This window comes from Helianthus annuus, chromosome 12 (assembly GCF_002127325.2).
Source record: "Helianthus annuus cultivar XRQ/B chromosome 12, HanXRQr2.0-SUNRISE, whole genome shotgun sequence".
Lineage (NCBI taxonomy): Eukaryota > Viridiplantae > Streptophyta > Magnoliopsida > Asterales > Asteraceae > Helianthus > Helianthus annuus.
Window position 1 is genome coordinate 25,327,005 of NC_035444.2, and position 25,774 is coordinate 25,352,778.

General features: G+C 41.4%; 1 long non-coding RNA gene and 1 other non-coding gene across 3 annotated transcripts; one reads left to right on the forward strand and one right to left on the reverse strand.

Moving 5' to 3' along the window:
* Window positions 1-363: 363 nt before the first annotated feature.
* Window positions 364-445, forward strand: TRNAS-CGA. Its single transcript has one exon. It is a non-coding gene; the product is annotated as a tRNA-Ser (tRNA).
* An 8,086-nt stretch (window positions 446-8,531) lies between these two features.
* On the reverse strand, window positions 8,532-20,030 carry LOC118484824. Of its 2 annotated transcripts, XR_004874583.1 has the most exons (3): window positions 19,894-20,030; window positions 9,269-9,335; window positions 8,532-8,623 (listed from the first exon to the last, which is right to left on the reverse strand). It is a non-coding gene; the product is annotated as an uncharacterized LOC118484824 (long non-coding RNA). The 2 variants fall into 2 exon arrangements; XR_004874582.1 differs by lacking the exon at window positions 19,894-20,030 and having other exon boundaries at window positions 9,269-9,428.
* Window positions 20,031-25,774: the final 5,744 nt, after the last annotated feature.

Genomic DNA, 25,774 nt, shown 5'->3' on the forward strand with positions numbered 1-25,774 from the left:
AAATGGGTTGAATGAAGTTAAAATCATCTAAAGTGTATTTTAAAGAGTTTCAGCTTGTTTTGAGTATTATGTCTAAAGTTGATCTCGGCTGCGATTATAATTATAAATTTATACATAACAAAACATACATTACCTAGTTCTTTATGATTATGATGATATATTTATTGATATGTATAAATTTGTTATATTTGTATAAATTATAATCTCATTTAGGTTTAAGAGTCTAGTAAAACTCGTGATGTAAAATAGCTACATCACGCGTATCTCAGTTCATAAGTGATTAGCTTATTTACATAACATAGATGAGTTCGTTGTTTATTGTTGAAAGAAGGAATAGAGTCGGTTTCAGAAATTAACAAAAATGTCGATATGTCCGAGTGGTTAAGGAGACAGACTCGAAATCTGTTGGGCTTTGCCTGCGCAGGTTCGAATCCTGCTGTCGACGAATTTTTGTCTTTTATTATTCTTTAATTTCAAATACGTTTTTTTTTCTTCCATTTATTACCAAACCCTTTTCATCTTGTTATTCCCAAATAATCTTCATCCATTTATAACTAAACACATATATTATGTCATACATAAAAATGATTATAATGTATATAATTTATTTAATTAATGAATAATAATTACCGAGTTCGAACATTAATCGAACAAAACAAATATTCACGAGCCGAGCTCATGTTTTACAAATAAAACAAAAACGAGCAGAACTCAAATTCAAATTCGGCTCGTTTACACCTCAACCCATCTCAATGTGCTTTCAAGTTTTTAATTTGCGAAGGAATATCACTTGGCTGAACTTTGAAGTTGGTTGTACTATTCAGTTAAAACTTTGGATTGGAATTCAGAATAAAGAATTCTATAGGTGAGATTTTATACAAACATTTATGTTTTGTTTTGGTTACTAACGTTAAATGTATGTTTATAGATGTTATCGTGGGAGCGTTAGTGTATTATGGTGTTTTAAATATTAATCATCTATATATTTCATAAGAGAAAATCGTGGAAATGTTATGTGTTATTTATGAACTTAAACGAGGGTGCGAATATGTATATGTAAATTAGTAAAGAGTTAACTATCATTTTCATTTCGTGGTTTAGTTATTTTTGACACTTTCATTAAAAATGTTTTTTCTTTGAATTCGGACCCTTGAGGCATACTCTCTAAATTCGGCCCTGTGAATTTCCTGATAGACCTGCTTGAAGGGAGGTCCACTCTCAAGTATATAATTTTGCATGTTTTAGTTAGTCTTTTGCATTGTCGACATTGTTCCTAACAAAAATGGGTCACCAAATTTTATGTTTTTTTTTATTGTTAAATAAGGGTTAACCAGGAATGTTCAGCATGAAGTTCCATCATAGGGGTGTTTTTACTAAACCACCCGGTAGAAGCTATTCCAAGGGTCAGGTGAACTACATTGACATGGTTGATTCTTTTGAGTTTGCGTACAATCAAGTGGATGCTATGTTAGCGACCTTAGGTTATAACGATGAAGTACTCTTTGTGTATTATAAGATACCTGATCAGGATCTTGATAATGGTTTAGTGGGTTTAAAAAATGATGATGATTTAGAGGGTACGGTTAAGTATGGCGAACAAATTAGTGATACCACTCATTTTCACCGATGAATCTTTATATCGACTAAAGCATATTGTTATGTTGTTTGGTTTTTACTTGGTGACTGAATATGTTATCTACACACGACAACTAGATCGCGTTGATATTCTTGAAGCGTGTGCAAGTATAACATCCGTGGCGAAGCTTAAGATTTCTGACCGGGGGGTCCAAACGTATATACCTAAAAAAGTATAACATCAGTGGCGAAGCTTGATCACAAACGGCTTTGAATTTGCGACCATATTCTTTGAATTTGTTAGGCACGTTATGTCAAATAAACGAGGCCTTGAACTTTATAAATGTATATGCACCACAGGGCTTAGGAGCAAAAATAGAGGAGCAAAAATAGAACTGTGGGGGTCGATCGCAAACATTATGGGAACATTGGAAGGAATGTGGGTAGTTGTGGGTGATTTCAATGTTGTGTGATCTATGGATGAGAGATTCAATACAAAGTTTGTTCCTATTTGTGCAGAGGCCTTTAACGACTTTATAGAAGACAATGGTTTGTTAGAATACTCGATGGGCGGGAGAAAGTATACGAGAGTGTCGGGTGGCGGTGACAAGCTGAGCAAATTGGATAGATTCTTGGTACGCCAGAGTTTTTGGAATAAGTGGCCTGACGCAACTGTTATAGCTTTGGCAAGATGTGAGTCAAATCATTGCCCAATCACTCTCTCAACCGAGATTAGCAATTTTGGTTCTTCCCCTTTCGTTTTTATAATTCATGGATTGGGCGAGTATAACAACCCTAACGTAAACCGACACCCTCATAAATTTTCGACACCCTAATATATCTTAAAATGTCTCAATATGTCTTTGTATGCACCCCGTATGTGAAAACCGAGCCCAAAGTAGATTATAATATATAAAATAAATTAAAAACCTTAAATCTTAAGTTGAGGCGGGCCGCGTAGGACCTCACCTCAACTTAAGGCGGGTCGCATTAGGGTATAACCGGACTCCGCTGAAATCCTTAGTTCATGCGGGCCGCGTATGAGTTCGTCTAAGTTCATGCGGGCCGCGAGCGACCCAAGTTGTGGCACAGCCCGGTGATGACACGTGTCATAACGCGTGTTGAACCTAGTGATGACCCGGATCAGCTACGCTTAGACCCCTAGGCCATGCGGGCCGCGTAAGCCCTGCCCATATCTCACGCGGGCCGCGTAAGCCCTGCCCATATCTCACGCGGGCCGCGAGAAGGTCAAGATCAGACCCTATAAATAGGACGCATCGGATTTCATTTTCTTCACTCAGATTTCAATTCTCAATCTTAATTTCTGTAGTGGTGTTATTATACCCGGGCATTATACCCCCTAAAATAGCGAGGTTCTGCTACGATGTAAGTATTATAACCCCTGGAGACGTATTAGATACTCTGCCCGATTGATCTAGGGTTCCGTAACGGCTGTTGTGGTTCTGCCCGACGTAGTCGTTGGAATGCCGTCTTGGGGAGGGTATTACTAATGTTAAAATAGGTTATTATACTAACACACGTGCATTTGTGTAATTTATAGATTATTCCCAGGAAATCCTTACGAAAAACCTAAAACAACAATGTGAGTGATCCTTCTTTTTATGTACTCATTTTTGTGAGTAATCCTCTTTTGTTAAATGTTTTTACAAAACCTCACTTAATTAAATATATACAAAGCAGTTATTGAGTATTTGTAAAGAATACAATTATAGTGGGTATGTTGGGATTTTGTATACAAAATTGGTTACTGGCGTGGTAACATCCCATAAGTTGAGTATGACCGTACCACTGATGTTAATTGTGATGTCTTGGAAACAAATGTAATTGCGGATGTGCCCTCAATACTGCAAATTGGTTTTTACTTAAACTTTATTAAACTGGGATTCACTCACCAGTATTTCCCACTGACAAAATGTTTTTAAAACGCGTTTCAGGTAACAAAATGTGAAAGCCAAATAGAAGCCAGCTGGACAGCACTGAAGGCTTGGAAAAGTGGCAATAAAGTTACCTAAGAATAAAATGGATGTTTTTATTAAATAAATAGGATTTATTCCTATGAAGTGTGTGTACTGAAAACTTGGGTTTTACCCATGTGTTTAATGTTATAAAACATGGTGGTTTACTCTGATTTATTTCCTAACTATGGTCCTGATGAAAATTTCCGCTGCCAAATTGGATAAATAAACGTGATACCACCGAAACTGGCTCACGGCCGCCCGTTCCCGGGAACTAGGGATCGGGGGCTGTGACAGAAGGTGGTATCAGAGCTATGCCACTGTTTCAGCCACAGAAGTGTTCTGCTGACATCAAAATTCAAAGTGTTAGGAAATAAATTACGGAAATACGTGCATAATTGTATTTTCTTGCTATGTGTTATCTGACTATCTGTTAGTTTACAGTATGAGCGACCAAGGACCCTCTGACGCGTATCGTCAATTGTCTGGTTCGCCTAGGAGCGAAGGCACCTCCTCTTCTCAGCCTGCCCTCTCGGGGTATTCTGCTGACACAGAAGAAGGAATCTTTGTGTTTAAGGCTCAATTTGAAGAGCCATTTCCTCAGAAAAAGAGGGGATGGTTCAGTAGGGGAGCACACGAGCGTAGGAAATGAATGAAAAAGTTGCAGGAACAGCGAGTGTTAGCCGCAGCAAAAAGAGAGACTGATGCCTATAATCAGGATATGCTCAATAGGGGTATAGCTAATATCCATATTTTAGCAACCACTGCTGCTGACCCAAACCTGGAACAAATGCTAGCACCCCAACCACAACCACAAAATCCTGACCAACCCATGGAAGTAGAAAATCAAATAGAAATGCCTGATTACAACCCGGAGGAGATACCTAGGGTACCTGCACCAAATTCCCTAGACCCAAACAACTACGACCCCTGGTGGAACGATGTTAGGGACTACGTGCAACAAAACCCAATACAGGAAAATGTGCCAATGCCCAACTTAGGAGCTTACCCAGGGTTAGATCCTCAAGATCCCTACAACATTAACATTAGTGATGCATATGTTAGGGAGATTTTAGAGAATCCATACCCGTACCAGGTCCCTATCCCTCCATACCAGGAACCCGTACCTCAGATTCCAAACCCAGTCCTAGACCCTGCACCCCCAATGAGTGCAGAAAATGTCCAAGAACTTAGGACTTTCGGTGAGGAAATTTTAGAAAGCAGTGAGAGAATGCGACAGGTGGGAGAACGCCTCGTATGGAAATACGACGAGCGTAATATGGATTTTTGGATGAATCCATATCAGTGAATGTGATGGCAGGAACGGTAGTAGTAATAATAATATAATATAATATCATAATATATGTGTGTATGTGTTAGAAAAAAAAAACACTACGGATGCCTACTATTAGTATTGTAACTTTACATTTCAGTCGGTATTGTAATTTAAATTTCAGTACTGGTGTAATGATGCATACTATATAAATAGAGTAAAAGTCGCAATGCTCGACGCTTTTGACCAAAAAGTGTTTGTCATGTGATTGGCTATATTCAAATATTATTTGTGATATTAATATTTGGTAAATGTTTAAAATTCAGATGGCCGACGAGGGAAATCAAGATAATCTGAATAACGATAACCAGAGTAACATTAACGTGGTTAATGAGAATCCGGACAACAATAACAATGGAAACCAAATGGATAATAGTGCCGTTCAACACATAGTGGCACAAGGAATTATAGATGCAATGCCATTTATTATTCAAACAGTTCAAGAAGCGAATAATAAAAGTAAGCATAGCAGTAAACGACCAAGTGAACCGGAACACAGCGTGAACAATGGACCCATACTTCAAGCACCCATTCCCAAAAGAAGAAGAACCATGCCATATGGTTGTTCTTACAAAGAATTCTGGTCCTGTAAACCAATAGAATTCTCGGGCAATGAAGGACCCATTGCAGCCCTACGCTGGATAGAGAAAACTGAGGCTGTTCTGAAAATAAGCAAATGTGCTAAAAAAGATAAGATAATGTTTGCTTCAAATCTGTTTAAAAACGCAGCCTTAGAATGGTGGAACACTATCCTCCAGTCAAGAGGAAGTGATAGAATTTATAACATGGAATGGGAGGAGTTCAAAAATATGGTAGAAAGGAAATTCTGCCCTCCCAATGAAAAGGAACATATAGCAAATAAGTTTCTGAATCTTAGAATGGCCGGGGTAGACAGTAAGGGTTACACTACCACATTCTTTGAATATGCTAGGATAGTACCAACACTTGCATCACCTGAACCAGTATTAATCTCCCGTTATATCTGGGGATTAATTGGAGAAATTAGACATGTAGTCAAGGCAGCTAGACCCCAAAATATAGAAGAAGCTGTAGAACTAGCCAATACCTTGACAGATGAGTTAATTCGTACTAGAGAAGAAGACCAAAGGAGAAACCTAACCCAAAGGCTTACTCAAGAATTCCGTTCAGGGAATTTTAACCGTAGGAATGTAGGTTCTACCTCTGCACCATACTGCAAAGCTTGCAGAAAGAAGCATTCCGGAAGATGCTCTACTTACTGTAATTTTTGCAAAGCCCCAGGACACAAGGAAGAGAATTGTAAGAAGAAATCCAGTAATGGAATGTGTTTTAATTGTGGAGAAAAAGGTCACATCAGGACAAACTGTTCGAAATTGGCTCCAGCTGCAAATAACAAGAATCCTAAAAATGCTAGAGCATTCGTTCTAACTGCAGACGAAGCTAGGATGATTCCAGACGTCATTGCTGGTACGTTTTTAGTTAATGATATTTTTGCTAAAGTATTATTTGACTCTGGTGCAAACCAAAGTTTTATTAATACTTCATTTTGCAAACTCCTAAATCAATCATTAACTAAACTACCACAAGAATGTCTAGTAGAGACAGCAAATGGAGAAACCGTTAAGATTTCTGAAATCTTGCAAAGAGCAAGAATAGAAAATTTTAATCAAAAATTTATTGCAAACCTTTACCCAATGAATCTGGTAGGATTCGATGTCGTGTTAGGAATGGATTGGTTAATAGCCAATAAAGCCAATATCTTATGTGATCAAAAGTCAATTCAGGTAAAATCACCAAGAGGTGAAAAGATCACAATTAAAGGAGATAAACCATCTAGATCCATTAAATTCATCTCTGTGATGAAAACTGCAAGTTATATAAGGAAAGGATCTATAGTGTATTTGATTTCTATAATCACTAACACTAAAGGAAAAGAATTAAAAGACATTCCAGTAATGTCCCAATTTTCAGATGTCTTTCCAGAAGAATTGTCAGGACTACCGCCAGATAGGGAAGTTGAATTCAGAATCCATCTGTTACCAGGGATAGCACCAATTGCCAAAGCACCTTATCGTTTGGCACCCGCCGAAATGCAGGAACTAAAGAAACAATTAGATGAATTGCTAGAAAAGGGATTCATACAGCCAAGCTCATCGCCATGGGGAGCACCAATTTTATTTGTTAAAAAGAAGGACGGATCAATGCGTATGTGCATTGACTACCGTGAATTGAACAAAGTCACGATTAAGAATCGGTATCCATTACCGAGGATCGATGATCTGTTTGATCAACTTCAAGGAGCACGATTTTTCTCAAAAATCGATTTAAGATCAGGATATCATCAATTAAAGGTACAGGAAGAGGACATTCCTAAAACCGCATTCAGAACAAGGTATGGCCATTATGAATTTACTGTCATGCCATTTGGTTTAACCAATGCCCCAGCTGCATTTATGGACATGATGAACCGAATATGTAAGCCATATTTGGATAAATTCATAATTGTCTTCATAGATGATATTCTAATTTACTCTAAAAGTAAAGAGGAACATGCAAAGCACTTGCACTTACTTTTAAGTCTATTGAGAAAAGAAAAGCTTTATGCTAAGTTTTCAAAATGTGAGTTTTGGTTAGAACAGGTACAATTTCTTGGACATTTAGTTAACCATGAAGGAATTCATGTAGATCCAACAAAGATCGAGCCAATTACCAAATGGAAAACCCCTGAGTCACCAACCGAAGTTAGAAGTTTCTTAGGATTGGCCGGTTATTATAGAAGATTTATTCGAGATTATTCTAGAATAGCCATTCCTTTAACTAAGTTAACCTGTAAATCTGTTAAGTTTGAATGGGGACCAAAACAAGAAGAAGCCTTTAGAATCCTTAAGCAAAGATTAACCCATACACCCATACTAGCATTATCAGAAGGAACTGAAGACTTTGTAGTCTATTGTGATGCTTCCAAGTTAGGTTATGGATGTGTATTAATGCAACGTCAAAAGGTTATAGCTTATGCCTCTAGACAACTTAAGAGTCATGAAGAAAATTATTCAACCCATGATTTGGAATTAGGAACCATAATTTTTGCCCTTAAAATTTGGAGACATTATCTTTATGGTAGTAAGTTTACCATATTCACAGATCATAAGAGCTTAAGGTATGTTTTTGGGCAAAAAGAGCTGAATATGAGACAAAGACGCTGGATGGAATTGCTTAGCGATTACGATTGTGATATCCAGTATCACGCAGGAAAAGCCAATGTAGTGGCTGATGCTTTAAGTCGAAAGTATCACGAAAAGCCAAAAAGGATACGTTCTCTTAAATTAAATCTACAAATAGATTTAAACAATCAAATCAGAAAAGCACAAGAATCAGTAATCAAGGAGGATACTGAAAAATTAAAAGGAATGATTAAGGAATTAGAACAAGGAACAGATGGAATTTGGAGGTTCCATAAAAAGAGAATGTGGGTACCTAAATTAGAAAATTTACGTGTAACACCCATTTTATAATACTAGATTTAATAACATAGGACCTTACCTTTCATGCCTAAGTTCTAGAGTTTACAAACTTTCTAGTTAAAACCATAACTAGACACAACATTCATGTAATGAACTTACGAAATTATAATCAAGATGATAACTACAATTGTTTACATAGTTTTTAAAAAAACAAAGGATCAAGTGCGGAAGCGTTTGTTAGAGTGTTCGGTTCGGATACATATGCTTGATCATCATCCTTCTACAAGAAAACCTGAAAACTGAGCGTTTTAGACCAATGTTAGTATTATGGTCCTTGAATAATAATATAATCAAAAAGGTGTGTTAAAACCAATTAAAGAAATCAAGAATAATGAAATTCATTATTTGAAACTGGGTGCTACCGTAACTTACGGTAGCCACCGTAAGTTACGGTGGCCCCTGGAAGTTCATGGCCTGCCGTAAAGCAGGAGCTTCCCATCGTAGCCTTTTGATTGCTACCGTAAGTTACGGTATCACCGTAACTTACGGTAGTCTCTGTACTTGTTTTCTTGTTTTGGTTATTGACCTTCTATTCCCGGTTTGCAGTAAAATTAATCTCGAACATGATCATCACCTAACCAAATTTAGGATACTCATATTCTGATTATTACCCGCTATTATGTTTCGCTTTCCCCATGAGGGGTCGCTTATGCAAGAATCTACATGTTTAAGTAATGATATCTAGCTTCATGTTACTACAAGACTTATTTTGACCCGTTTGGGTGCTGAATTAAGCACCTTGCTGGGATTCAATTCCATGTTTTTCACTTGTTTAAGACTATAATCAAATTCATGACATATTGATAGCTCTTGATTGTCATGTTTTTGAATAACGACATAAAACCAACAATAAGCACAATGTAATGAAACGATAAATTTCATACCTTTAGAGCACGCCTTTTCCCCGTGTATTCTCGCCGGCTTGTCCGCTTGATGATCCGGACTCTTTGCCTAGAAATTCAGTTTTTAACTTGTTTAGAATTCTTTTCATGACCGTATTCACATCATTTGTGAGATATGATCAAAATCTGCGTTTTCACCCTATTCTAACATTTAAAACCTCACTTAGGCATTTCAACGAACACCTAACGGGTCAGATTTTTCTACAATCATTACTAAGTTCATGACTGTCACACCCCCAAAATCCCACCTGCGGAGTACTACCGCTTGGAGGCGTGACTGACCAGGATCCAGCCACCAATCATACTGAACAAGCATATAAGCAGTTATAAAAGTTTAACCAATACGATTGGTGTTTCAAAACAAACAAGTTAAGTTGCAAGCGGAAGCATAAGTTTAAAGTTATAACATAAGTTCAAAAGTTTCAAGTTTAACATAGCACGTAACAATCCGTGTCCCACAACGATCCTCCTCCATGCAAGCTCCAGCTGAGTACCTATGGTCCTGCAAAGCATGTAGTAACGAGTCAACAACTAGTTGAGTGAGTTCACGGTTGGGTGTTCGTTTTAGTTATTCCGAAAACAGTTTCCTTTAACTGGCATCCTGCCGTGGGGGTTACCCCATAGTTTAAAACGTGACATGTTCATTCCCAGTTACTCTGGCACTCCGGCCGTGGGGGCTACCCCATGTAGTTATCAGGCATTTCGGCCGTGGGGGCTACCCCATGCGTACACTAGACTCGTTACCATATCGACTGCTGACTGTAGTCATGTTTATGTGCCCTGAAAAACATCAATGTCTATCATCATTGACGTGCCCCAGATCCATTAGTTCACGCCCGTCCTCTGCGGCACGGTGTGAGGCTTGTCAGACCTAAATAGCGCTATCTAACTAATGACCCGCTCGCCATTGGCCCGGCGATTAGTCGATACAAAAAGGAGGGACTTCGTGATAGAGTTTTAGTCTAGTACGTTTATCCGTCCATCCGGACGAGGAATCACATTCCTGAACCACTGACGTCCTACCCAAGGAGGACGAGGAATCCACGTTCCTTAACCCCGTTCCCAACCCAGGGAATCCCATGCTTTGTAGAGGGTGTGAACTCACCTTGGTTTGCTCGGCAGTTAATCACAGAAAGATCAATCAAGTCGCAAGTAGTCAATTACGTCCTAACACGGATATCACTTATAATCAGATTCAAGCCAGCAATGCACGTATGTTCAACACGTATGGCAAACACGTTTAACAGTAACAGTATTTCAATCAACAGTAGCACATACGGTTCACAAGTTCAGCCCAACTACTTAAGCCCAAACACGTAATAGCAGTTAACACAGAAGCCCACAAGGCCGTCCCATTAACTAAGGCCCATAAGTGTGGTCTCGAGTCGCAACCGGACTCGCAAGCATGGTCTCGAGTCATGCTGTTTGTGCTGATCTCAGGTGGTTGCGAGTCGCAACCGGTGTCGCAACCATGGTTTCGGCTTGTCATGCTGAGGTCTCGAGTCGCAACGGGACTCGTAACCTGTGGTCTCGGCTTGTCCTGTTATGGTTGCGAGTCGCAACCGCGTGGTCTCGAGTCATCACGCTGTGGTTGCGAGTCGCAACTGGGTGATTGCGAGTCGTAAGCTGTCGTTTTCATGTTCACGTGTTGATGCAGATGCATCAGTCCCATTAGTACAATGTAATCAGGCCCAAATCAGGAAACAACCAATAGAATTTCACTAACAGTTTTCCTAATCAGGCTATTAGTCAAAGTGGATCAAAATCACAAGGGTTTTCAATCTTCAACTATCATTCAAAGTGTTCTTCAAATATTCAAACATATATTCAAGTTCTTCATAACATAAACAACACTTATTCAAGCAAAACTATGAACAACTATCAAGATACAATTTACTAGCATGCATCCTACATGACAAACATACTCATTAGCCGATTTGTTTAGTATAAACACCCAAACTTTTCGGATCCAAATCCAAGTGCAACCATTATCATCATTCACTTTTTTAACATACAATGAACCCATTTTTAACATCAAGCATTTATGCATAGTTCAACACATAACAAGAACATTCATGAACCGATTTTTCAAAACATCATGCATAACTAAGTTAACTACCATATTATCACATAATCTCATCATACAAACATAACATGAACATACTATCACTAAGCATTCAACCATAATCATCAAGAAACACTAACCGGTTGATGGGTTTCGAGGGTGTGTGTGAAGCTTCCAACCGTGTGTGTGTGTGAGCCGATCCAAGTCCAAATCCGAGAATGAGAAGTGTGTTTGTGTTCTAGAGTTCTAGTGAGAGAGAAGATAGGAGAGTGTGTGTGTTGTGATGTTCAACAAAATGGCAAAAACTAACTAAGGTGTGGTATATATAGGCTAGTTCAAGTGATGCACCCTTCATGGGTTTCGAGTGGGGGTTACGGCCCAAATGGCCCAACCGGCCAAGGGTTCTCGGCCCAAAGGCCCATTCGGTCACTATTCACTCGAGACCTCATGGTCTCGAGTCGGGTTCTTTGTTCTCGGGTTGGGTTCTCGGTTCACATAAAACACGTACACATATATATATATATATATATACAAATGCACACACAGCAAAGCACATAAAAGTTCACGTTTATCATTAAGTTTAACCGGACAGCTAGTCACATAACGTACAAGCAAGTTACAACGAAAGGTTCTAAATTTCGAGTTGTCACATCATCCCCAAGTTGAAAGAAATTTCGTCCCGAAATTTGATGGCACTCACTGAGGAAGCTAGTTAAGTTGCATGGTTTTCCTGGTTTTCCTGGGGTGTCACATCCACCCCCCGTTGATCTGGAATTTCGTCCCGAAATTCCGTAGCTTCAGCCTCAGTAGCGTTTGTACTGTTCTCAAACAGTTGGGGATACTTTTGTTTCATCCGATCTTCGCGCTCCCAGGTAAACTCTGGGCCGCGACGTGAGTTCCAGCGAACTCGAACGAGAGGTATTCTAGTGCTCTTGAGGACCTTAACATCCCGGTCCGTGATCTCGACAGGTTCTTCGACGAATTTCAACTGTTCGTCGATCGTGAGTTCCTTCAGAGGAACTACGTGCGTCTCATCTGACAGACACTTCTTCAGATTCGACACATGGAAAACGTTGTGAACTGCACCGAGTTCTGTTGGTAATCTCAGTCTGTAGGCCACCTTGCCTATTTTCTCGATGATTTCAAAAGGTCCAACGTATCGTGGGTTGAGTTTGCCTCGTTTACCAAAACGAACCACACCCTTCCAGGGTGAAACTTTGAGTAATACCCGCTCCCCAACCTGGAGCTCAAGTGGTTTCCTGCCCTTATCGGCGTAAGCCTTCTGACGGTCATGAGCGGCCGCCATGCGTTGTCGTATTTGAGCAATCCGCTCAGTAGTGTCTACCACATGTTCTGGACCAGTGATTTGACTATCCCCCACCTCTGCCCAACAGAGGGGTGACCGGCATTTACGTCCGTACAATGCCTCAAACGGAGCAACTTTAATGCTGGTGTGGTAGCTGTTATTGTACGAGAATTCCACGAGTGGCAGATGCCTTTCCCAGCTGTTGCCAAAGTCGATTACACATGCACGAAGCATGTCTTCAAAGGTTTGAATAGTGCGCTCGGACTGCCCGTCCGTCTGCGGGTGATACGCTGTGCTCATATCTAAACGTGAGCCAAAAGACTTGTGCATTGCCTGCCACAGTTCCGAAGTAAAACGTGCATCTCGATCAGAGATGATAGAGGTGGGCACCCCGTGCCTCGAAACAACTTCCTTGAGGTATATTTCCGCTAGAGTGGAGAACTTATCCGTTTCCTTGATTGCCAAAAAGTGTGCGGATTTTGTGAGTCGATCCACGATCACCCAGATAGTATCGTTTCCGCGCTGTGATCTAGGTAGGCCAGTAACGAAATCCATGGAAATTTGCTCCCATTTCCATTGTGGTATCTCTGGTTGCTGAAGTAGGCCTGAAGGTTTCTGATATTCCGTCTTGACTCGCGCACAAGTCAAACACTTGCTGACGTAAGTTGCTATGTGGGCCTTCATGCTAGGCCACCAATACGTAGTTTTAATATCGTGGTACATTTTGTCCGAACCAGGGTGTACCGAGTAGCGGGATTTGTGCGCTTCATCCATCACAAGTTCTCGTAAGTCGCCATAGTGCGGGACCCAAATGCGTCCTGTTACATAATAAGCACCGTCTTCCTTCTGTTCTAAGCGTTGCCTTGACCCGCGTAGGGCTTCAGCTCTAACGTTTTCTGGTTTCAGTGCTTCTATCTGAGCAGCTCGTATTTGCGAAGGTAGACTAGAATGGATCGTGAGTTGTAAAGCTCTTACGCGCTTAGGCGTAGTGTCCTTTCGACTGAGGGCGTCTGCCACAACATTGGCCTTGCCCGGGTGATACCTGATAGAGCACTCGTAATCATTCAGCAGCTCGACCCATCGTCGCTGCCGCATATTCAGTTCCTTCTGCTTGAATATGTGTTCTAGACTTCTGTGGTCGGTGTAGATGGCGCACTTGGTTCCGTATAGGTAATGCCGCCATAGTTTAAGTGCGAAAACAACAGCTCCCAGCTCTAAATCATGTGTCGTGTAGTTCTTCTCGTGAACTTTAAGTTGTCGTGAGGCGTAAGCTATGACTTTATCTCGTTGCATCAATACACAACCAAGACCTTGAATTGATGCATCACAGTAAACCACAAAATCTTCTGTGCCCTCTGGCAGTGAAAGGATAGGTGCACTACAGAGTCTATCCTTTAGATGCTGAAAAGCTAACTCTTGTGCATTTCCCCAACGATAAACAACGCCTTTCTGCGTTAACAAGGTGAGAGGCTGCGCGATCTTAGAAAAATCCTTAATGAATCTCCTGTAGTAACCTGCCAATCCCAAGAATTGGCGAATTTCCTTTGGTGTACGAGGTGCAGGCCAGTTCTTAATAGATTCCACTTTGGATGGATCAACGTGAATCCCATCCTTGTTCACCACATGCCCTAGGAAATGGACTTCACGAAGCCAGAAGTCGCATTTCGAGAATTTTGCGTAAAGTTGTTCCTTCCGGAGGAGTTCCAAAATAAGTCGTAGATGTTGTTCGTGCTCTTCTTTGCTCTTAGAATAGATCAGGATGTCGTCGATAAAGACTATAACGAACTTGTCCAGATACGGTTTGCACACTCGATTCATCAAATCCATAAAAACTGCCGGTGCGTTCGTCAGCCCAAACGGCATGACCAGAAACTCATAGTGCCCATATCGAGTCCTAAAGGCCGTCTTAGAGACATCCTCTTCCCGAACTCTCAGCTGGTGATATCCCGATCTCAGATCGATCTTTGAATAGTAGCTCGACCCCTGCAACTGGTCGAACAAGTCGTCAATACGCGGTAGAGGATAACGATTCTTCACAGTCACCTTGTTGAGTTCGCGATAGTCGATACACATTCTGAAGGTACCGTCCTTTTTCTTCACAAATAACACTGGAGCTCCCCAAGGCGATGAGCTAGGACGAATAAAACCCTTATCCAAGAGTTCTTGTAGTTGCGTGGAGAGTTCTTCCAACTCTGATGGCGCTAAACGATAAGGTGCACGGGCTACAGGCGCAGCTCCAGGAGCTAGATCAATCTGAAACTCGACTTGGCGATGGGGCGGAAGACCAGGTAATTCCTCAGGGAATACCTCAGGATAGTCGCGTACAACGGGAAAATCTTCTAGCTTCTTCTCCTTTTCTGTGGTATCAGTAACTAGAGCCAAAATCGCAGTGTGGCCCTTTCGTAAGCATTTCTGGGCTTTAAGAAGAGAGATGATGTTCTCAACAGCACTTCTCTTGTCGCCACGAATCATGAGAGGTTCTCTACCTAAACCAGGAATACGAACGATTTTCTCGTTGCAAAGAATCTCTGCTCGGTGTTGGGATAACCAATCCATCCCAATGACAACGTCGAAACTACCCAAGACAATAGGAATAAGATCAATAGAGAAGGTCTGGTTAGCGAGAATAAGCTGGCAACCCTTGACTACGTGTGAGGCTTCCAAACTCTTACCATTAGCTAGCTCTACGGTGTGCTTGTCGCTCAGGGGTGTAGGAATACGCTTAAGCATCTTACTAACTTCTAGTGACACATAGCTAGTATCGACACCCGAATCAAATAAGACTGTAACATAAAAGTCGTCGAGAAGGAACTTACCCGTCACCACGTTGGGATCATTCCTTGCTTCACCTTGACCAATCACGAACACACGCCCCCTAGCACCATTGTTGTTGTTGTTCCCATTGTTACCATTCCCCTGATTGTTGTTGTTGTTCTGGTTCAGTTGGGGACAATCCTTCTTGAAGTGGCCTTCAGCTCCACACTGAAAGCATCCTTTGTTGTTACCCTGCTGCTGTCGCTGGTTCTGCTGAGGTTGCTGACGATTCTGATTGACGGGGTATGCGCTTCTGCAATCCTTTGCAACATGACCAGGCTTGTTGCACCGATGACAGTTGCCCCTGGTGCATGGCCCACTGTGGTGTAGGTTGCAACGATTGCACTTGGGGTGATTCCCCTTGTACCCACCATGACTTTGACCACCAGACGATTGCTGACTAGGGCTCTTGTGATCGTCCGTCTTTCTCTGCTGAGACTGAGATTGCACAGAAGTTGAACCCCTGCTTGAAGTTCCATCCCATTTCCGTTTATCCCCACTAGAAGCACCAGAAGTAGTTGCAGCACCTATACGCTTCGGTAACTTGTTCTGCTCCACCACTTGGTCAGTGAGACGGTGAGCCAACTGTACAACCTGCTGGATAGTAGTCAAGTTCGCTGAAGTCACATGACTTTGGATCTCTGGCACCAAGCCCTTGAGATAGAGTTCAATTCGCTTATACGGAGGGTCCACCATAGTAGGACACAACAAGGCAAGCTCATGCGATCTCTTAGTGTATGCCTCAATCTCCGACCCCGACATCTTAAGATTGTAGAACTCATCTTCCAGTTTGTGAATGTCGTCACGACTGCAGTATTCCTCCCTGATCATTTCCTTGAAAGTTTCCCATGGGGTGGCGTTGGCAGCAACCAACCCTAACATTTGCACTTGAGCATTCCACCACGTGAGGGCCAAACCCTCGAGAGTACCTGTAGCATACTTCACCCTGCACGCCTCAGGGCATTCACACATTTCGAACACAGACTCCAGTTTCTCAAACCAGTGTAGGAGACCTACTGCTCCTTCAGTTCCGCTAAAAGTTGTGGGTCGACAGTCCATAAAGGTCTTAAAAGTGCACACCGGTGCCTGAGCATATTGACCTAAGGTAGGTGAAAGAAAGACAGAGTTTAACACAAAGGTTGGTTCACGAGAGTAGGATCCAAATGATCCTAGAACAATTTCGGACTGCAGGATATACCTCCTGCGTGTGCAGCTGCGAGCGCTGCGGCAACTCGTTCGTTGATCAAAGCCGTCAACTGGGCTTGTGTCATGTTAACGCGTCCAGACATGGTTCTTCATAATAAGAGTAATACGTGTGAGAGAGGTTCGCGAAAGTACGATAGTAGGACAGAGTAAGCACACACGTGTTCAAACAACAGTAGTTATACTAATCAAGCATACCTTGAGCAATGTACTACGCAACTAACAAGTAGGCAATATACATACATCATATTACCTAGAACGTCGAGCCTTGCATGAGGAGCGAAGTGTCGTTGTGGACCGTTGAGCACTGTTCCGGTTATAGTCTGGTTTTAACAAAAACGTTTCTCCTTTATTAAAACCAAGTTCACTATAACCAATGGCTCTGATACCAATCTGTCACACCCCCAAAATCCCACCTGCGGAGTACTACCGCTTGGAGGCGTGACTGACCAGGATCCAGCCACCAATCATACTGAACAAGCATATAAGCAGTTATAAAAGTTTAACCAATACGATTGGTGTTTCAAAACAAACAAGTTAAGTTGCAAGCGGAAGCATAAGTTTAAAGTTATAACATAAGTTCAAAAGTTTCAAGTTTAACATAGCACGTAACAATCCGTGTCCCACAACGATCCTCCTCCATGCAAGCTCCAGCTGAGTACCTATGGTCCTGCAAAGCATGTAGTAACGAGTCAACAACTAGTTGAGTGAGTTCACGGTTGGGTGTTCGTTTTAGTTATTCCGAAAACAGTTTCCTTTAACTGGCATCCTGCCGTGGGGGTTACCCCATAGTTTAAAACGTGACATGTTCATTCCCAGTTACTCTGGCACTCCGGCCGTGGGGGCTACCCCATGTAGTTATCAGGCATTTCGGCCGTGGGGGCTACCCCATGCGTACACTAGACTCGTTACCATATCGACTGCTGACTGTAGTCATGTTTATGTGCCCTGAAAAACATCAATGTCTATCATCATTGACGTGCCCCAGATCCATTAGTTCACGCCCGTCCTCTGCGGCACGGTGTGAGGCTTGTCAGACCTAAATAGCGCTATCTAACTAATGACCCGCTCGCCATTGGCCCGGCGATTAGTCGATACAAAAAGGAGGGACTTCGTGATAGAGTTTTAGTCTAGTACGTTTATCCGTCCATCCGGACGAGGAATCACATTCCTGAACCACTGACGTCCTACCCAAGGAGGACGAGGAATCCACGTTCCTTAACCCCGTTCCCAACCCAGGGAATCCCATGCTTTGTAGAGGGTGTGAACTCACCTTGGTTTGCTCGGCAGTTAATCACAGAAAGATCAATCAAGTCGCAAGTAGTCAATTACGTCCTAACACGGATATCACTTATAATCAGATTCAAGCCAGCAATGCACGTATGTTCAACACGTATGGCAAACACGTTTAACAGTAACAGTATTTCAATCAACAGTAGCACATACGGTTCACAAGTTCAGCCCAACTACTTAAGCCCAAACACGTAATAGCAGTTAACACAGAAGCCCACAAGGCCGTCCCATTAACTAAGGCCCATAAGTGTGGTCTCGAGTCGCAATCGGACTCGCAAGCATGGTCTCGAGTCATGCTGTTTGTGCTGATCTCAGGTGGTTGCGAGTCGCAACCGGTGTCGCAACCATGGTTTCGGCTTGTCATGCTGAGGTCTCGAGTCGCAACGGGACTCGTAACCTGTGGTCTCGGCTTGTCCTGTTATGGTTGCGAGTCGCAACCGCGTGGTCTCGAGTCATCACGCTGTGGTTGCGAGTCGCAACTGGGTGATTGCGAGTCGTAAGCTGTCGTTTTCATGTTCACGTGTTGATGCAGATGCATCAGTCCCATTAGTACAATGTAATCAGGCCCAAATCAGGAAACAACCAATAGAATTTCACTAACAGTTTTCCTAATCAGGCTATTAGTCAAAGTGGATCAAAATCACAAGGGTTTTCAATCTTCAACTATTATTCAAAGTGTTCTTCAAATATTCAAACATATATTCAAGTTCTTCATAACATAAACAACACTTATTCAAGCAAAACTATGAACAACTATCAAGATACAATTTACTAGCATGCATCCTACATGACAAACATACTCATTAGCCGATTTGTTTAGTATAAACACCCAAACTTTTCGGATCCAAATCCAAGTGCAACCATTATCATCATTCACTTTTTTAACATACAATGAACCCATTTTTAACATCAAGCATTTATGCATAGTTCAACACATAACAAGAACATTCATGAACCGATTTTTCAAAACATCATGCATAACTAAGTTAACTACCATATTATCACATAATCTCATCATACAAACATAACATGAACATACTATCACTAAGCATTCAACCATAATCATCAAGAAACACTAACCGGTTGATGGGTTTCGAGGGTGTGTGTGAAGCTTCCAACCGTGTGTGTGTGTGAGCCGATCCAAGTCCAAATCCGAGAATGAGAAGTGTGTTTGTGTTCTAGAGTTCTAGTGAGAGAGAAGATAGGAGAGTGTGTGTGTTGTGATGTTCAACAAAATGGCAAAAACTAACTAAGGTGTGGTATATATAGGCTAGTTCAAGTGATGCACCCTTCATGGGTTTCGAGTGGGGGTTACGGCCCAAATGGCCCAACCGGCCAAGGGTTCTCGGCCCAAAGGCCCATTCGGTCACTATTCACTCGAGACCTCATGGTCTCGAGTCGGGTTCTTTGTTCTCGGGTTGGGTTCTCGGTTCACATAAAACACGTACACATATATATATATACAAATGCACACACAGCAAAGCACATAAAAGTTCACGTTTATCATTAAGTTTAACCGGACAGCTAGTCACATAACGTACAAGCAAGTTACAACGAAAGGTTCTAAATTTCGAGTTGTCACAATGACTTGCCATTTAACATCTAATTTCACTTTAATTAAGCAAATTGTACATACTTAAACATCCAAATTACTGAATTTCCTCATACAATTCAGCTTTTCACTAGATTAGGAATTCATAATCCTAGTGTTTGTCTAGTCTTTACAATATCATAAATCACCTACAATGGTGATTGTAATTTCTTCAAGTATCATGCAATGATTTTCACAATTAATCATCTAGGGTTTAACCCTAAGCAACATATTATTTCAAGATTCATTCATGCATAACATATCTAGGTTCAATTTCAATTATTCACCATTGACCTAGAATTCATAGTGAATCAAAATATCAAAATTATACATACCTTTTGATCCCTATGACGAGGTGATCACTAATTCGTGTTTAGAACTTGATTTGGAGCAGATTTATAGCTTCAATTTTGAGTTTTATGAAGGTTTTAGGGTTTGGAACAAACCCTTGCTCGTCCCCTCCTTCCCTTGATCGACCAGACACACCAAATGGTGTGTTTGGTAATTTTTGTTACTATTTCAGCATTTAACTTTCATGTTTTGGCAAGTTTAGTCCCTCACTTATCACTTAATTTTTAATTACTATTGTTTTAGCCAAGTGTAAGTTATTTCAAGACTTGTGGTTTTAACTAGGTTAAATTTCTACATGGTTATTTCTTGTTTATGAATTCCTTAAATTTCTAATATAAATATTTATATTTTCGGGGTGTTACAAGTCCACCCCCCTTAAAAAGGGTTTCGTCCCCGAAACTGAATTACGTACCAAATAAAGTAGGGTATAGCCGTTGCATTTCTTCTTCGGATTCCCATGTAGTGTCTGACCCTTTTCTGTGCTCCCATTTGACCTTGACTTGATTTATCACCTTGTTCCTCAAACTTTTCTCTTTACGATCTAAAATCGCAATCGGTTTTACTGCATAGTTGAGGTTGTTATCCACCTCGATATCATCGTAGTGGATATGAGCGGTTTCGTCGGCCAAACATTTTCGGAGATGCGACACGTGGAATGTGTTATGAATCCCACTCAACTCTTCGGGTAATTCAAGACGATATGCTACTTTACCAACTCGTTCAGTGATTTTAAACGGCCCAATAAATCTTGGGCTTAGTTTTCCCCTTTTTCTGAATCTAATAATACCCTTCCACGGGGAAACTTTTAGCATAACCAAGTCGCCAACCTGAAATTCAATTGGCCTATTCCTTTTATCCGCATATGCCTTTTGCCGGTCTTGAGCCGCTTTCAAGTGTGCCCGAACTATGTCGATTTTCTCATTCGTAGTTCGGATTATATCGGTAGGAGCTAGCCCTCGTGGACCCACTTCTCCCCAACATACCGGGGTTCGACATTTTCTGCCATATAACAGTTCATACGGGGCCATCTTAATACTCGCGTGATAGCTATTGTTATATGCAAATTCGACCAAGGGTAGATGGACATCCCAACTACCTCCGAAGTCAATAATGCAAGCCCGTAGCATGTCTCCCAACGTTTGTATTGTTCTTTCACTCTGCCCATCCGTTTGTGGATGGTAAGCAGTGCTAAGGAACAATTTAGTTCCCATTTGTTCTTGGAATTCACGCCAAAATTTCGAAGTAAACCGAGTATCTCTGTCTGACACAATGGATATCGGTACCCCATGCCGTGCTATGATTTCATTGGTGTACACTTCCAACAACTTCTCAGATGTATAGGTCTCACGAATTGGTAAGAAGTGAGCGCTTTTCGTCAATCTATCTACAATTACCCATATAACATCAAACCCGCGGTTAGTTTTGGGTAATTTGGTCAACAAATCCATGGTGATTTGTTCCCATTTCCAAACGGGGATTTCCAATGGTTGGAGTTTACCGTATGGCTTTTGGTGTTCCACCTTGACTTGTAGACATGTCAAACACTTTTCCACGTATCTAGCGGTGTCTCGTTTCATTCCGGGCCACCAATAGTTTTGTTTCAAGTCATTATACATCCTGGTTGCTCCCGGATGAATGGAATAACGGGATTTGTGTGCTTCATCAAGTAGAAGCTTTTTAACCCCACACGTGTTAGGGACCCAGATTCTATTGAAACGAGTCTTCAGGCCGTGACTGCCCATCTCTAGGTCTTTAACTTGGCCGATAATTCTTTCCTTTTCCAATTTTCCGCCTTCACAGCTTCATTCTGTGATTCTCGAACTCGTTCTAGTAAGCTCGAAGTCACTATGAGTTGCATTGATCGTACCCGTATCGGGGTATAACTTGCTTTGCGACTCAGCGCATCAGCCACTACATTGGCCTTCCCAGGGTGGTAATGTATTTCATAATCGAAATCTTTGACCGTCTCCAACCACCGCCTTTGTCTCATGTTTAATTCCTTCTGATCGAAGAAATATTTCAAGCTTTTATGGTCGGTAAAGATTGTAAATTTTACCCCGTACAAGTAATGCCTCCATATCTTTAAGGCAAACACCACTGCCGCCAATTCCAAGTCGTGAACCGGGTATTTCTTTTCATGAACCTTCAATTGCCTCGAGGCATAGGCGATGACCTTACCTTGTTGCATCAAAACACACCCGAGCCCCAAATGGGAAGCATCCGAGTAAACTACCATGTCGTCAGTCCCTTCCGGTAATGTTAACACCGGAGCGTGGGTCAACCTTTCTTTGAGCGTTTGGAAGACTTCTTCTTGCTTAACGCCCCATACAAACTTTTCCTCCTTGCAAGTCAATTTGGTCAATGGCAAGGCAATTTTGGAGAAATCCTGTATGAATCTCCGATAATATCCCGCAAGCCCTAAAAAGCTTCGGATTTCCGAGGGGTTTCTTGGAGGGTTCCATTTTGACACCGCTTCTACCTTGGACGGATCCACTAGTACTCCATCAGTACTAATGATATGTCCAAGAAATTGCACCTCTCTTAGCCAGAAAGCGCACTTAGAGAATTTTGCATATAACTTTTCTCGTCTGAGTGTCTCCAATATTTCTTGCAGATGACACACGTGCTCAGCTTCATTCTTCGAGTATACTAATATGTCATCGATGAATACAATTACTGATTTATCTAGCATGGGTTTGCAAACCCGGTTCATGAGGTCCATGAAAGCCGCGGGTGCATTTGTCAATCCGAAGGGCATTACAAGGAACTCATAATGCCCGTACCGTGTACGAAAGGCCGTCTTCGGTACGTCTTCCTCCTTGACTTTCAATTGGTGATAACCAGATCGGAGATCAATTTTGGAGAACCAACTTGCTCCTTGTAGTTGGTCAAACAAATCATCAATTCTTGGGAGTGGGTATCGATTCTTCATCGTGAGTTTGTTTAACTCTCGGTAATCGATACACATGCGCATACTGCCATCCTTCTTTTTCACGAATAAGACTGGTGCGCCCCACGGAGACACACTCGGTCGGATAAACCCCTTGTCAAGAAATTCCTGAATTTGAGACATCAATTCTTGTAACTCCGACGGTGCAAGTCGGTATGGCGCCCTGGCCACGGGTTTCGCGCCCGGAATCAACTCGATTCCGAACTCTACCTCCCGTTCTGGTGGTATCCCCGGTAGTTCTTCCGGGAACACATCTTCATAATCCCGCACCACCGGTACATCCCCAATTTTGAGGGGTTCTTTTTCCGTTTCGCTTGCGTATACCATATAAGCCTTGCATCCATGTTTCATGAGTTTATGGGCTTCTAGCATTGTGCATATCACCGGGTTACCTCCCTTTTCACCATATATCGTAACTTGTTTTCCGCTAGGAGACGTTAGTTTTATTTCCTTTCGGAAACAAACCACTTTCGCGTGGTAACGGGATAGCCAATCCATTCCCACTATCACTTGGAATTCTCCCATCGACATCGGAATCAAGTCTATTGCGTATTCCTCGTCATCAATGTTCATTGTACAGTTTTCACATACATCGCAAACAATAAAGCTTTTGTTATTACCTATTTCTACTTCTAAAGGCATAGGTAATTTTGTTAGAACAAATGAAGGGTGTCGAATAAACCCATACGAAACAAAGGATTTATTCGCACCAGTATCAAATAACACACGTGCGGGAATTGAGTTTACAGTGAATATACCTGAGACCACGTCAGGTTCGACCTTTGCTTCAGCAGCGGTCAATTGGAAAGATCTTGCTTTTGCTTTCGAGGCTTCACCTTTCGAGTCTTGCCCTTCTTTCTTTCCAACCAGTTCCGGGCATTCCGATCTTTTGTGACCCGTCCGGTAACAGTTGTAACAAACAGTCACTTTCTCCGGGCATGATATAGCCATGTGTCCTGTTTTTCGACATATGGGACAAGGCTTATCTTTGAAGCGACATTCACCCTTATGATTCTTGCCACAAATTTTGCAACTTAGTGTACTACCTTTCGCGTCTGATTTCTTTGCTGTTTCATTCGTTCTTGCTTTCTTGGTAGGGCTTGGATTCACATCTTGTGCCCACCGTTCACCCCGTTCTATACTCTTTTTCAGTTCGATCTCCCTTTCCCGAGCAGCATTGACAATCTCGGTAAGGGTCTCGTACTTTGAAGGGGTTATGAACTCTCTATACTCTGCGCTTAGCATGTTATGGTAGTAATAGACCTTTTGCTCTTCATTCGTTATCAAATCATCGCAGAACTTCATCTTGTCCATAAACATCCCCGTGATCTTGTCTATGGATTCACCTTTATGTCTGAGTTGCATGAACTCTTCCTTGATCTTGTTTATGACCGCTTTGGGACTATGGTGTTTAAGAAACGGCGTCTTAAACTCCTCCCATGTCATGGTCTTAGCCGCTTCACTTCCAATCTCCTTCTTTTTGTTATCCCACCATTCTTTTTGTTATCCCACCAATCTTTTGCTTGACCTCTTAATTGACCCGTACCATAAGCTACGTAGTCATTTTCATCGCAATGAGTTCTCTCGAATACTCCTTCGATATCGCCTATCCATCGTTGGCACACAATTGGATCAACCTCCCCATTATATATGGGTGGTTTACAAGCCATGAATTCCTTGTATGAACAAGGCTTTTGTCCTCCAGATTTTTCCTTTGCTAGATTCGAATTATCCTCTAGCTTCTTGATTCTCTCTTCTACTACTGATAAAACCGTGTTTTGAATTTTATCAATGAAGTTCGACAAACTGTTTTCGATTGCCTTTCCAACCTCTTCGGCAATCACTATCCTCATTTGTTTGGTGACTCTTGGCACCGCATCATCATCACCTCCGTCCGCCATCTTTAATACTGAAATGTTTACATATATTGTTAAACATTCCATTTGTAACACATGTTTTACTTGTTTTGATTTAATCAAGCTCATGACTTTACTCAATCATTCTTGTTTCATGCCTTTCTTGTGTTTGAGTGTGTTTACACACTCTTGATTCTATCGTTCTTGTTTCATGCTTTTCTTGTGTTTGAGTGTGTTTACACACTCTTGATTCTATCGTTCTTGTTTCATGCTTTTCTTGTGTTTGAGTGTTTTCACACACTCTTTTCCATGCATATTTATTCGTGATTTATTTCTATTTTATCAAAATTTACTTACACAATTGATTCTTACCGGATACTTGATCAAGCTTGAACCGAACACTTATTGACAACCTTGAGCTCTGATTACCAACTTGTAACACCCATTTTATAATACTAGATTTAATAATATAGGACCTTACCTTTCATGCCTAAGTTCTAGAGTTTATAAACTTTCTAGTTAAAACCATAATTAGACACAACATTCATGTAATGAACTTACGAAATTATAATCAAGATGATAACTACAATTGTTTACATAGTTTTTAAAAAAACAAAGGATCAACTGCAGAAGTGTTTGTTAGAGTGTTCGGTTCGGATACAGATGCCTGATCATCATCCTTCTACAAGAAAACCTGAAAACTGAGCGTTTTAGACCAATGTTAGTATTATGGTCCTTGAATAATAATATAATCAAAACGGTGTGTTAAAACCAATTAAAGAAATCAAGAATAATGAAATTCATTATTTGAAACTGGGTGCTACCGTAACTTACGGTAGCCACCGTAAGTTACGGTGGCCCCTGGAAGTTCATGGCCTGCCGTAAAGCAGGAGGTTCCCACCGTAGCCTTTTGATTGCTACCGTAAGTTACGGTATCACCGTAACTTACGGTAGTCTCTGTACTTGTTTTCTTGTTTTGGTTATTGACCTTCTATTCCCGGTTTGCAGTAAAATTAATCTCGAACATGATCATCACCTAACCAAATTTAGGATACTCAC